The sequence below is a fragment of the Sphaerodactylus townsendi genome, linkage group LG03 (genome assembly GCF_021028975.2).
Source record: "Sphaerodactylus townsendi isolate TG3544 linkage group LG03, MPM_Stown_v2.3, whole genome shotgun sequence".
Classification (NCBI taxonomy): Eukaryota; Metazoa; Chordata; class Lepidosauria; order Squamata; family Sphaerodactylidae; genus Sphaerodactylus; species Sphaerodactylus townsendi.
Window position 1 is genome coordinate 34,419,021 of NC_059427.1, and position 14,824 is coordinate 34,433,844.

The window sequence follows — 14,824 nt, forward strand, 5'->3', positions numbered from 1 at the left end:
CCTTTGTCCGCGTGCATCAGGAGACTTTTGCGTGAATGGGAAGGGTCCCGGTGGGGCAGAGATGGCTCTCTGCCTTGGGCCAAGGAGGTTCCATACAATCACAAATACAGGGAAACTTACAAATCCTATTTCTACCTAATACAAACCAGTTTCTACCTAAATAAATGCAAAACGGAATAAATCCTCCAATCGTTTTAATTCAGACATAGTCCAGGAGCGGGATTCTCTCCTGGCTCCGCTATCAACAGCACCTCTACCACCTCAACCAAACCTTAGGATGCCCAGCAGCAGTGCCAAAATAGAGAAGTTTGTTTTGGGCAGCCTACAAGGAAAAATAACTTTGTCTGGACTTGTTTGGAAGTTAATAGTACTGGTGTTCTCATTCATTTGATTTAGATGGTGGGAGAAAACTTAACACCTCTTTCCAGAAATAACAAAAATAGCTTCTTGAAAATAAAATGAGGCATCAAGTCAAAAATTTTGGCTCATGTAGCAACAACATACTCATGAAAAATGCCCACTAGCCATGGTCTGGCTACTAATGTATGGCTGCGATTTTTCTTGGTACATCTGTATAAGCCTCCAGTACACAAAGATCTGAGTCTTTGCTTCTCTATTGCCCAAAGTGCAAGTTGGTCTGTTACACACCTAGATTTGTAATAACAAGAAGTCTGGTGAGCCCTCATGCTATGATAGAGTGATGTTTTTCTTGAACACCATTACCCAGATTCTTAGAAAGACAAACAATCCCAATAATTAGCTGGAGTGCAAGGTCACAAAGAAGCTTTTAAAACCAATAAGGTACACTAATTTACTCTTGCTAGCCGTGACCTCACATATCTTTAATTACCTCTCAACTTAAGCACATTTACTCTGAAGCATATCCCACAACTTTTGTGGAACTTTTGATAGCGGAGCCAGGAGAGAATCCCGCTCCTGGACTATGTCTGAACTAAAACGATTGGAAGATTTATTCTGTTTTGTATTTATTAGGTAGAAACTGATTTGTATTAGGTAGAAGTAGGATTTGTAAGTTTCCTTGTATTTGCGATTGTATGGAACCTCCTTAGCCCAAGGCAGCGAGCCATCTCCGCCCCACCTGGGCACATCCTATTCACGTGTAAAGGTTCCTGATGCACGCGGACAAAGGAAGACCTCAGTCGAAGCGCCTCGCCCTGCCTAATCCCGTCAGCAGGCAGATAAGGGGACTCACGTCATCGCTCTTTGCTTCCTGACCCCGGACACCTGGAGAAAACCTTTGTGTGTCCCCCGTCAGTGGACACGTCATCGCCTCGCCCTGCTCTGGCGCGAAACTTGAGAAAGGGGATGCCTATCGGACACTGATTGGTTCCTGCATGTTGCAAATGAATGATTGGTTGTTTTGAATGGTGGTGGGCTGTCTTTGATTCTCCCGGGCTCCCGACGGGAGAAAGTGTACTTAAGGTGTTGTAAGGCTGCTAGGCGGCGCAGTGTTTGTGCGGAAGGGAGGTGCTGACACTTAGGTCAGCATCTCAATAAATCACTTTTATTTATCCAAGCCTTGTCGGGTCTTGCTTGGGTTCCTGGGCGCTGCCGAGAGCGGGATACCTCTGGAACGGAAAGTGTTATCCTGAGCAGCGCGGTAACACTTTCTCCCATCTACCTATGGGGGTGGGGGATGCATTATCGCCTTATGATCTCAAGAAAGTCTCATCATTAAACATTTAGAAAGTCGTCCCTTGTAGAAAACCTTTGGCATAATTTCACCCGCCACATACTTGGAGGCTGGAGGAAATTTTAAGTTGTAAAATCTGCAAAGATATAAAGCAACAAAGATATCAACAAAGATATAGTGCAATGCTACGCTATAGGAATGAAAAGGAGGATTTTTAAAGTTCAAAAAAGAGGATACATTCAAGCAAACCCTCTCGCTCTTCTTTCCCATGCCATTTGCTAAGAATGGCATATCTCTTGGGTAACTAGGAGTTTAAAGCATGTTCTCTAGGGCTGCTTCAGCTTAGGTTGCTATATTACTTAACAAACATAAGTCAGCAAACGTCTTTCGACAATCTCCCCTGTGGAGAGGACCAATGAGAAATGTGAACAAATAAATTAGAAAGTAAGGGAAGGTGAGTATAATTTAGCACAGATATGTTTTTACAACATTTTTCTCAGATTAGGTCATACGAAAATAAAGGCAGTATCAGCAGCTAAAGGAAAATCTTCCGGACCGAAGAAGAAGAAGAAGAAGAAGAAGAAGAAGAAGAAGAAGAAGAAGAAGAAAGAAGAAAGAAGAAAGAAGAAAGAAGAAAGAAGAAAGAAGAAAGAAGAAGAAGAAAGAAGAAAGAAGAAAGAAGAAAGAAGAAAGAAGAAAGAAGAAGAAGAAGAGGGGGAGGGGGAGGGGGAGGGGGAGGAGGAGGAGGGGAGGAGGAGGAGGAACAGGAGGAGTTTGGATTTATATCCCCCCTTTCTCTCCTGTAGGAGACTCAAAGGAGCTTACAATCTCCTTGCCCTTCCCCCCTCACAACAAACACCCTGTGAGGTACATGGGGCTGAGAGAGCTCCAAGAAGCTGTGACTAGCCCAAGGTCACCCAACTGGCGTGTGTGGGAGTGCACAGGCTAATCTGAATTCCCCAGATAAGCCTCCACAGCTCAGGCGGCAGAGCTGGGAATCAAACCTGGTTTCTCCAGAGTAGATACATGAGCTCTTAACCTCCTTAGCAAACTGAGCCTGGAAGTTTGGGGGAGGGGGCAATGTTCCCTGTAAGCCGTGTGGCCACCATATTGGTGCTACGCAGACTGAGCAGTTGCCCAGCAGGAGGAGCTCTCACAGGCAGCAAAGCTCCGCTCAGTTTTAGGGAACTTCTGGGCTGAGACAGGGAACGTTTAGAGGGACTATTGGGAGGGGGGGGGATCTTGGGATATGCTATGGCTTTTATTGAGGTAGTTTATAATTACAAGACCCTCTAAGCTTGAATACTAACATTGTTTCTGTGTCTGTCTCTCTCATGTACTTAGTGCTTTCCTCCTTTCACCTCAGAGGCCAAGAAGAGTTAGTTGAGATTGCTGAGTGGCATTCTATTAGCCTTAATAAGCTGGAGACATACCTCAATGATTTCTCCAATCCAGGGCAACTTATCTAAAAGTAGTGAAAAGTGCCATCAAGTCACAGCCGACTTATGGCGAACGTGTAAGGTTTCTAAGGCAAGAGATCAACAGAAGTAGTTGGCCATTGCTTGACTCTGTGTAACAGCCCTGGACTTCTTTGGAGGCCTCCCATTCAAACACTAACCAGGGCCGATCCTCCTTAGTTTTTGAGATCTGACGCCAGATCGTGCGAGTGCAATTTACTCTCTGCCCTTTGGCTTTTGGCCCCAAGGCAGAGCTTCATTCGAAAACAATCGCTCATCGAAAATATACCATAGGCTGCAGTACTGTTTGAAAAACTGATTTAAGTCATCAATGCTTGTCAAGCTACGTCTGCAGCTTTGTCCTTATACAGCGATGTAAGTTGCTCACATCAAAGCAGGCCCGAGGTTTATGCAGCATTCTGCTGTCAAACAACATTATTTCTTTATTGATTTCATCCCACCCTTCCTCCATGGAGCCCAAGACAGCATACATGGCCCCAGGGATGGGCTCAAGGTCACCAAACGGCCATTGTGGATGAGTAGGGATTTTAAGTCTGGTCTCTCCAGCTGTAATCCAATGCTCCAGCTACTGTATTATGGCACTGCAAATGCAAGTTCTGTTCCCTAAACTACTACATGCACAAGTGTCATTAAGTCATTACTCATTGATGGTGACCCCAATAAGGGGCTTTCAGGCTAAGAGAGAAGCAGCAAACCACAGTTTTGTGTTATGCCTGTGTCACTGTGAAGTCTGGTCCTTTCCCCATGAAGGACTTCCTCCTCTTTATCAATCCACATATAGATCAGGTCAGTGGTGGGATCCAAAAAATTTAGTAACAGGTTCCCATGGTGGTGGGATTCAAACTGTGGTGTAGCGCCAATGGGGCTGGGTGGGGCATGACGGGGCCGTGGCCAGGCATTCCGGGGGCGGGGCATTCCTGTGGCAAGGACGCATACGCTTTGTGCCGGTCGCCAGTAGGAAGCGAATGCACGCGAGGCGCCTATGAGGCTGCCATTAATACTGCATGCCTCAGGTGCACCTCCTGCTAGACTGCTTCAAGTTCTGCGCGCTACTGCTGAGAGGAGGGGCGTAACTAAGGCAAAAATCAGCGGCAAAATCACCAATTAGTAACCCCCTCTCGGCACACACAAATAATTAGTAACCTACTCTTGGGAACTTGCTGGATCCCACCTCTGGATCAGGTCTTCAGAGGCTGTTCCTGCTGGTTCCATTGGTCGAACAGTTATGATCTCCCATAGCCAGATCTTGCTCATTCTCAGTGCTAGCCCCTTCACTGTAGACCAGTCTTCTATGTGAGGCTATTTTTGTCCCAGAGGGCACTTCCAGAATGATGATAAACTGGGGTTGGTGGAATAATTGTGAACTTTTGTCCTTTCTTTGGTTGCAATTTTGTCTTAACGACTGAATTTCAACTTTCGTCTGCCGCAGCTGCTTGAAACAAAGTGAGGAAGTGGGCTGTTCATTTTTTGACAAATCAGTGCATGAGTTCGAGCTCTGGAGCGTCTGTACACTAGGCAATGAACTTCTCTGCCAATAAGGGACATTTCCCAAACTGCTCTTTCCCTTTGTCCATAAGGCAGAATATAACGGAGGCTTTCCCTGTCCATGGCCATGAACAACCCTAAAAAGAACTAGCACAGATGAATTTAGAAACAAAACATCCGACAGCATGTAGATAAAATTCCCCGTATTACAACCCACAGTGCAGTAATGTGAGCGATAAGGGAAGAAGTCTCTGTGTCTTTAGAACTTGCTCAAGCCCAGAAGCATGAACTTTGATTAACATTATTATCCTAGAAGAGGGTACGTGAAGAGAGAATTAATTTCCTCATAAAACAGCCCTTTAACACTTCAGCTGCAGCATCTCTTTTCCTGCTTGTTATTTATATGTTCTCACCCATTCGAATAAAATTAGGAAGCAATTAAATGTCTTTTTTCCATCTACCCTTTTTGGATTTACATTCCCCTTATGTCGTTTTCATACCAACACTCCTACTACTCCAGGTACTAATATTTCTATCCTGTTCTGTATCCTGGACATCTGAAACCTCATCCACATACTCCACAAACTAATTATTCCTGCTTTCTAGTCAGGAGGAGACTGGTTGAAATCCCTACTTTTCCATGAAACGCACTGGATGACCTTGAATCAGACCCTGTCTTTCAACCTAAACTTCCTTACAGGGTTGTTATGAAGCTAAAAGAAGAAGCAAGAATCAGGAATGCTGCTCTGAGATCCTCTGGAAAGGGGGAGGGCGTAAAAATTATTAGGCAGACAACACTGGCTTGGGTCTACCAGAGATTTCTGTGGATGGAAGCAATTTCTGTCTGCAAGGTGGACATCCTCTTCCTGCAGCAGTGGCGTAGGAGGTTTAGAGCTCGTGTATCTAATCTGGAGGAACCGGGTTTGATTCCTCGCTCTGCCGCCTGAGCTGTGGAGGCTTATCTGGGGAATTCAGATTAGCCTGTACACTCCCACACACGCCAGCTGGGTGACCTTGGGCTAGTCACAGCTTCTCGGAGCTCTCTCAGCCCCACCTACCTCACAGGGTGTTTGTTGTGAGGGGGGAAGGAAAAGGAGATTGTAAGCCCCTTTGAGTCTCCTACAGGAGAGAAAGGGGGGATATAAATCCAAACTCTTCTTCTTCTTCTGTTGAATTTCCAAATACCCCCTGATTTTTTTTAGTGTACTTGTTTTATTTATACCTCACTTTTCTCACCAGAAGAGACCCAAAGTGCCTTGCAACATTCTGCCCTTCTCCATTTTATGCTTACAACAATTCTGTGAGGTAGTTTAGGCTGAAAGTGCACGATTCACCCGAGAACCCCCAGCAAAGTTCAAACCGAGGTCTCCCAACACCAGTCTCACAGTCTATTATACTGGAAATGCTGCTCTGGGTGGAAAGGAAAACCGCAAAAGGCACATGAGGTGTGAGTAAAAGATATACAGAATGACAAAGTAACTAATGAAAATCACCTGCCCTTCTGGACCACTTTTTATTATTCATTCATTCATTCATTCATTCATTCATTCATTCATTCATTCATTCATTCATTCATTCATTCATTCATTCATTCATTCATTGGTTTTTTATACCGCCCAACCCCCAAAGGGCTCTGGGCGGTGCACAACACAGATTCTACATATAATATATACAGACAAAACCCCATGAGATTAAAAGAATTTAAATTTAAATTTAAAACACAGTGGTAGATTCAATAAAAATGGAGTCAGCGAGAACCCCAATTAAACCCTCCCAAGGAGGGGGAAACAGAACAAAAAGTGGGTCCCCTAGATGGCAATAGGGACTCCGAAACCGGAGGAGTAGAAGGGGCACCTCAATCAGCGGCTGGACACTCCAAAGGCCCGGTGGAACAACTCGGTCTTACAGGCCCTGCGGAATTCACCAAGATTCCGCAGGGCCCGGACAGCTGGAGGAAGAGTGTTCCACCAGGCAGGGGCCAAGGCTGAAAAGGCCCTGGCCCGAGTGGAGGCCAGCCACACCATTGAGGGGCCAGGAACCACCAGCAAATTGGCCTCTGCAAAACGCAGAGGCCAAGTGGGGACATGTGGGGTAATGCGGTCCTGAAGGTACTTCAGCATAAAATGCTACTTTATTTTTAATACATAAAGGCCTGCACACATATACTTTGTATACCACACCCTGAACAGTTCCCTTGGCAGACATTAATACAACATAGAAAAATAACAAGTTGAATGACATAAATCCACATTTCCTCCAAGATTATAACATCTGGGCATTTGGGAATGCAGCCTGGGAAGAGTGGGATTTGTGGAGGGAAGAGATCTCAGGTATAATACCACAGAAGCAACCATTTTTCTCCAGGGAGAAAGAGCACCATAGTCTGGAGATCAGTTGCAATTCTGAGATGTCCTGCAGACCCCAAGGGAAGGTTGGCAGCCATCCTCGCCTCAATGGTATTTGAAAAACACATTGCATGATTACTCTTTCTGTACACCATAAACCCTCCAGGAGCATTTCCATGGCTCTGTAAATTCAAGCAGAATGACATGTACAATTAAATGCCTACTGAGGCATAAACACCAAACCATTTTTAGTCTCTCTGTTTTTGTGGCTACTTCCTTTCTGGTCAGTGGTTCCAGCGTGGTAGAAATTTAAAACACGGTGACTGAAAGTCAGCCGGGTGTTCTAATTTTAAATACGAGAAAATGCCGTTTTATCTTCTAACACGAAAACAAACCCACCGCGTGGGTGCGAAGTTAGACTGAGATAAAGCAAGATCTTTTGTCCTCAGCAACAAAAAGGTTTGTATTACATGCAGAAGAGGGAATGTGGGAGGGAGCTAACTGCTGTGGGAACCCACAGAGAAAGAGCTGGAAATTAATAATGCTGTCATAAAAGGTGAACACACAAAAATTTGTAACAGAGACAGAAGTTTTAAAAGCAGAAAAATATGGGCGTTTCCCATGCAGAATATGGCACTGGGCGGCTGTGCTTGGCTTTGCCCTAGCTTTGCCATGCACCCAAGCTCAAGTGTGCGGTTTTGAACAGAGCTGCATAAGCCTCTCCAGATGAAGGAGAGAGCCAGAGAAGTTGCATGTACTCCTGAAGCAATCTCCTCTAGGCAGGACTGAGTGGTAACACTCACCATGGTGGCCAGCTGGAGTTGAGAAGCTGGAGTTAGCAGTAATTGCTTTTCCAACTTGAGCTATTGGTCCCCCTTGGGAGGAAACATTTAAGCCATGTATTCCTTATGGATGGAATGAAGATATAAAGAGAATGAAAGAGGAGTCCATATCCTACTAATAAACTTGACAAAAAAATCAGGAGATCTTCCTAAGAGGAATGGAATGACAAGCAAATGAAGAATATTTTAAAAAGAGTTTAAATAAGGTTATACTAAAAGATATTTTCAGATGAGAAGGCATCAGAGTGAGAAAGCCATTTTAAGGCAAAAAAAAAATCCAGATCTTATTCCCCTCTCAGTTGGTGGGTTGCCAAAACAAAACCAGAAAAGAAATGATCTTAGAAATACATCAGCGACCAAAGAGAGGGAGGAATTTGATGTCTGCATTAAGCTACTGAAAACTTTGGGAAACTGTGGAAACAGAGATGTCTAGTGGGCAATAGCATCTATTAGAAAGGGCTCTGTGTGTCCCTTGAAATTGGCAAGATGGCCACAAATATCAAGAGCATATCTACCAGTATGCTAAGTCTCACCATAGAAATAGACTATCTGAAAGACTCTGTAAATAACAATATTCCCAAGATGACATCTCAACTTACACAGTATATTAAAGAAATGAAAGTTGAATTCCAAAAAAATAGCAAAAATAGAATAGAAGGTGGAAAAGACCAAAGAGGAAATGAAAACCTTAGAACAAAATGTGGATTCTGTACAATCGAGGTTAAATTATCTAACCACAGTTTGACTGAAATATCAAATCAAAGAGAGACTTAAGAAAGGTACCAGATGATCCAAATTCAGCAGAAGAGCTGGACAAGTAAATTGCCTCAGTCCTGGCCAATCATTTGAAGATTGAAGAAGAAGAAATGGTGTCAAAGATTGAAAAAATCTATAGAGTTCACATCAAAAAAATCCAAAAGTGAGAGAACTGTGTAGACACATTTTTTATCTATTGTAACACTAAAGAAATGGCAGATCAGATTTTGGAACCACACAGGACTCAAGAAATCAAAGTAGAAGACAAGGACATCATCAGGATGAGGGAGATTCCTTTAAAAGTCTTACAGAAAAAGAAAGATTGTGCATTTTTGGTGGACACTTTAAGAAGAAACCAGATAAGATGTCCATGGCTTAGATAGGAAGGGAGTTCTCTTCACTTACAAGGGGCAGCAGCAAAGAATTACTTCAATAATGAGTGCTAAAGAGATCGTCAAGAAATTTTTAAATTTAAAAAATTTAAATTTTTATTAGCGATTAATGATAAAGTTGGGATTGTAAATTCAGATATTAGTTTAAGAAAAAAGGGGCAAGGAAGGGAAAGGAGAATTTGTGTTTAAAATCTTTGACTACGGGAAACCAGGTTAGGAGGATAAGATTTTTGTTCTGTTTCAAATTGTCTCCAATTGTAAATTGATTTATTAGAAAAGGTTTGATGAAAAAAAGAGGAATCTATGTTTGGGGTTGAGGTTTAATAAACAATGAAAAAATGTTATGGATAAGATTGACAGCAAAGTACGGTCAGGAAGTCAGTTAGATGTAGTCTTTCTTGTTTATGTAATTTAAACCTTTGTCGTGTAAGTAGAATAGGGTGGTGGGTAACCTTTGTTTTTTCTCTTCTATGTTAGTTTTGTTGTAGTTGTTAAAATAACAATTATTATTTTTTAAAATGCAGAGAAATGTAGGTTCATTTACATAGGCAAGTAATTCAAACAAACTGTGTAAATACAGCTGTTTGGTTATCATATGGTGGCGGCAGTGAGTGGTAGTGAACCTATAGCACACGCAAGTGCCAGAGGCAAATGGCACTCAGAACCCTCTCTGTGAGACGCGATGCAACACAGAGTTCGTCATGCGGGGGGCAGAAAATCATCCCCCCCCACACACACACACATCTAGGCTGGCTTGGGCGACTGGTGCCTTTGCTCCGGGTGGCTGCTGCCCCGGCGCCAGAGGCAACAGAGATGCTAAGAGAGCACAGAGGCAGTCTTGGTCGGGACTTACTGGAGGCTAGAGCAGGCGGCGGCCCCTGCCTGCTGCCAAAGCGGAGTCAGGGGTGGAGGAAGAAGGAGCCAACTGGTTTTTTCTAAACTAAAACCTAAAACCTCAGCATTCAGGTTAAATTGCTGGGTTGGCATTTTGCGATAAATAAGTGCTGTTTGAGTTGCAATTTGGGCACTCGGTCTCGAAAAGGTTCACCATCACTGTCACAGGCAAAAAAGGAGGTACTTCACATGTATTTTAAAAGGCTGCTTGATATATTTTAAAAACTAGATGAAAGAGGGAAAATAGTAATTGTAACATTCTCTGGTTTAACTTACAGCCCCATCCAAAGTATGTGGGGTGGAACAGTTCAATGGGACTGGCGTTTGCCACTCTATCCATGGCTGGCACCCTGGACTTATGTCACCAAAAGGGTGGCATAAGTCCATTCAGCCTCATGGAGGGCTTTCAGCTGGTTGAGGAGGTTTGTTGGTAGCGAAGAGAGACAGGGCTATACCTGCAAATGTGGGGGGGGATTGATTATATATGTTACTAGCAGACCCGGACACGCTTCACTGTGGCTCAGCCGACCTTCACGGTTCTCGAGGGGGGACGGCTGGCTCCCTCCTTCCGCCCCTCTGTTGGCAGCGTTCTCCGGCGGTGTGGGCCTGACCATCTGCCCCCCCACATTCCGGCCCGGCCCCACTGTGCTTGGTGGCGGGACTGGGCGCAATCGGCCGTCCGGCCGTCCGCGTGTTTCGGCGGCTTCCGGCTGGCTTAGTCATTCAGGCCCTCCACTCGCGCCATTCTCCTGCACCAGTGTGCGGGCTGCATGCAACGGCTGTGAAGTGAAGCACATGCGCTCCGGATCGCAGCCCTGTCACTCGTGTTTACCTGGCTCAGGTGTGTTCCCTGAGCCTTTTCAGGGGCGGAAAACATGCTCGGCTGGCTGAGCAGCATTTCCTGAAAATTTCAGGGCATTTGCTCCAGCGGTTTGTGAGTTAGACCGTGAGGAACAAACGCACAGTTAGCTTTTTATATATATATAGATTATGATCTGTGGCTGTTGTGGATATACAGGTTGTAAGAGAGGGTGGGAATGGCTAGGAGTGGTAGAGGGGAGGCCAATATAGGGTCAGGGATCCCAGTTATTGGAGGAATGGGAGGTATGGTGGTATGCTAAAGCTAGGAGATATGGGCAGGCTCAGTCCTCTTCCAACTTCTGTCCCATCCCGCAATACAATGGCTAGAAAAGTTGACCCTTATTGTTATATTTTGTGCTGAAAGCCGGCCTGGATAACCTATAAGCAGAATTAAATAAATAAATAAACAAACAAACAAAGGCAGGCTATAATTGACAAGCTCCACTGAACACAACTGAGCCTCTGAGTAAGTGTACTGTCATGAGTGGGGCACTTAAGTCATGACCAGCTACCTCACCTGCCTGTTCTGTGGTCACCTTCTTGTTGGTGGCAGAGGAGGTTACCCAAGCACAATGGTGGCAAACCTATGGCACTCCAGATGTTCATGAACTACAATTCCCATCAGCCAATTGGCCATGCTGGCAGGAGCTGATGGGAATTGTAGTCCATGAACATCTGGAGTGCCATAGGTTCGCCACCATGGCCCTAGCAGTTTGTGAAGCCAGAACAGCCAAGAGAAGAAAGGGGAAAACATCAGGTCCTACTAACCCTCCTCTGAGGATCTCAAGGCCATTCACTATCCTGATCTGCAGAGAGAGAAGAGTATAAACAGCACCCTGTCTTATTCTTCTCCACTTGGCCTGCACCTCATACCAGAAAGCAAGTTCATGTTCCTCCTCTGGAGTCATGCCGCTCCCAACTCCCACCCACCCAGGGCTAAATCATTGCCTCCACACATGTACATAGAATTAAACTACACCACATGCGCTTATCTGTGAAGACAGTGGGATGGGATATTTTGTTGTGGGTCAAGATAAGGGTACTCACTCAATGTTCCTGCTCTCTGCTTCATACAGCAAATATGAGTGTGCCAAAAACAACATCTGTTCAGCTGTAGAGATGGGATCAACTGGTTTCAGAACAAAAGAGCTCTTGCAGTCTACACTTGCAGCTAATAAACAGAACTAAATAAGCAGTGATTCCACCCCATGAGACTAAAGAAACTCATGTAAACATCAAGGGGAAGCACACCATTCCATTGTAATGTTCGCAATAAATATACCACATGATAATACAGGCTTGATAACCTCATTAAATATAAAATATGATACATAAAACAAACGTAGAACTTCTTATAAAAGATAGGTATCTTCTCCAATCTGTCTAATCTGCATGGTAGGATACCTATTGCTGTATCATTTTGCTTTTAACTTGCTAAACAGATCTATTTTTATTGCAATTTTATATTAGATTGTATTTTTACATTGATGTGTAGGGGTATTTATTGTCATTTGCTCTGGCTATTTCTTTTAAAAAAAAATCTGAAGTGATTTGAACCCCTTGAAGTCAACCGTCAAGTTATGTGGTCTATTTCCTTGCTACTGAACTATACTTGAGACTGAAGAATGTGTCTGTGTAAATCTTGATCTATTTATGCCTATTAAAGGTTAATAAAGATAAAGATAAAGATAACCTCATTTTGAAGTATTTTGATCCACTAAACCTGAATGAGGGATGTCCCTTATAAACGAAATGGACCTTGGCACTGGGGTAGGGAACAGCAGCCAGGAGAAAGAAATCTGGCAAAATAGGCTGCAACTCATACATTAGTGAAGAAAGCTTGGCTCAGGGGTTCCATTTTGTTTATGAGAGTTCTCCTCCCCTCTGCAGAGGATTCTCAGAGCGCAGAGTGTGCTGCTGGGGGAAGGCAATATGAGGGAGGATCGACTGCTTTGGTAACATATCAGTTTGGATCAAATCCTGAGGGCCATCCGACTATGTCTGCAATTTACATCAAGCCCTTTAGAATTTAATTGCAAGCTTCAACCGGAGGTGCTAACCTATGGAAAAAGCTCACATTGTATATTTTAATGAGATGTAAAACAGCTCTAAGAGCTGTCCTTCCAGACAGTTTTATTTTATTCCAAAGCAGGATCATTTTAACAGAAGGCGAAGATTTCTTGGGGGGGGGGGGGTGTCCCCTTTGCCCACATATTTCAAGAAATAAATGTGACTGCAGAGCCCTACAACACAAGTTCTTGAATGCAGATTAAGCATCAAAGAGGGAATTTCACCTTCATATTCGATGTAATTTGTAATCATTAAAAAAAAAACCCTAAACATTCTTTTTCACTGCTTTCATAGTAAGAAGGCGACGTCGCATCCCGCCAACAGGAACTCCATATCTTCTGATGATCAGCTACAGCGTGCCAAGCAACTAAATGAGTGCTTATGAGAGTGCTATAATCGGGAACTGGAGGCAAAGCAAAACTACCCTGTCAAGGTGATTAAAGCAGCTCTCTCAGGGCCAGTGGAGTTAAAGGCTTTTGCTGTCACACCTGAAAACACCTTTCCTGTAGGATCGAGGACTCAGCTGTTTTCAATTTGCAGCAAGAAGCACTAGTCTCAAATATGTTATCCTCCCTATGATGATACCTTTCCTGGGAACTGCATTTAATCTACAGCTGTTTTCAAGGATAGATTTTTTCCCCCTTTTTCTGGCCAGAGGAACTACTGGTAAAACGTGATTTATGAAAATGCTGCAAGGAACCACTTAATAGAAACAGGGGTAACGATTAATGAAAAGGAGAGCTGATCCTCTGGGTTGCCCTAAGCAAGGTGGTTGGTTGCCAACTTCTCAGCCTTCAAGATATTGCAGAACGTGCCACGGCGGTCATACGCTGACTGATGGCGCATGCAGAACGCTGCATTTTTTTGATCAACACATCACTGGAAACCCTATTTCATAAAGCACACTAAAGTTCTTTTTAATAAGTTATCTTTGTTATCAACTTCAGAAAACTTCAACAAGAAGGAATTAACAAAACTTGGCTACCAGTAATTAAAAATACCAGAATCAAAGGCCAAGGGCATGATTGGTTCATGGACAATGGACTCCACCCAGACACAGGGTTTGCATTCACTAAGACTGTTGCTGCTGCAAGGAATGCAAATGTGAATCACTCCCTGGACTGAAAAACCCCACCCACATACAGTACTATCAACCACACCTTTGCACAGCAAGTTCCACCCAAACACTTACTGATTGGTTTCCCACCCTGGGACATGGAAAATAAATACCCCACCAAAACAGTCCCTTCTCATTGGACATTGTGTAACAGACTTCCCTCTGTGATACACCTCTGAAGATGCCTGCCACAGATGGAACAAGATCTACCAGACCACAGCCACACAGCCTGGAAAACCCACAACAACCTGAATTTGGTCGTGAAAGCCTTCAACAATACATTGGTTGTCAATGTTTGCAGAGAGTAGCTTTTGCAAGAAATCCGCAGGAGAGCAAAGTAAAGTTTAAACAAATTTATTAAATAAATGTACCAGAACAGCAAACAATAATCAAAGTAGCAGAACAGATACACACAGCCCTAGGATATATATAGAGAGAGTTAAAGGTATAGGTCTGGGAAAGCAGAAGGAATTGGGTGATATTACCTGTTCCTGAAGGAGACTGATCTAATGAACAACCCTAGTGACCTGCACTAAGCTCCAGTAGAAGAAGCACTGCGTTGGAGACAATATCAGTAGACAGAGTGGTGTCCAGGAGATATTGAACATTCACTGCTGGGAGAAGGGACTACTTATAGGGAGAAATTGGTCCTCTGGTTAAGCAAAGAGACCCTTGATCTGGTCATACAAAGACCAAGACAAAAGGAAAGTCCTGTCTTTCTGGAGAAAGACAACAGAGGAACATAAATGTAAGTGTTCGATAGTTACTCTAATGGTTTGAGTATTTGGCTTTATGAGCTAAGCTTGGGAGTGTCTGAAGGTGGGGAGAGAAACTGATCTAATCACAACTGTAAAACAATGGCAATGTAATAGTGGTCTGGAGCTGTTAATCAGAGGAAGAAACTAAGGTCGTTTCCGCACGAATGCGGAA

The 14,824-nt window shown here is 43.8% G+C and overlaps 1 protein-coding gene across 7 annotated transcripts in view; it reads right to left on the bottom strand.

Annotated features, from left to right (window-relative positions):
- FRMD4B (FERM domain containing 4B) overlaps positions 1-14,824 on the bottom strand; it is a 287,088-nt gene that overhangs the window by 238,281 nt on the left and 33,983 nt on the right. The gene's annotated exons all lie outside the window — the stretch shown is intronic.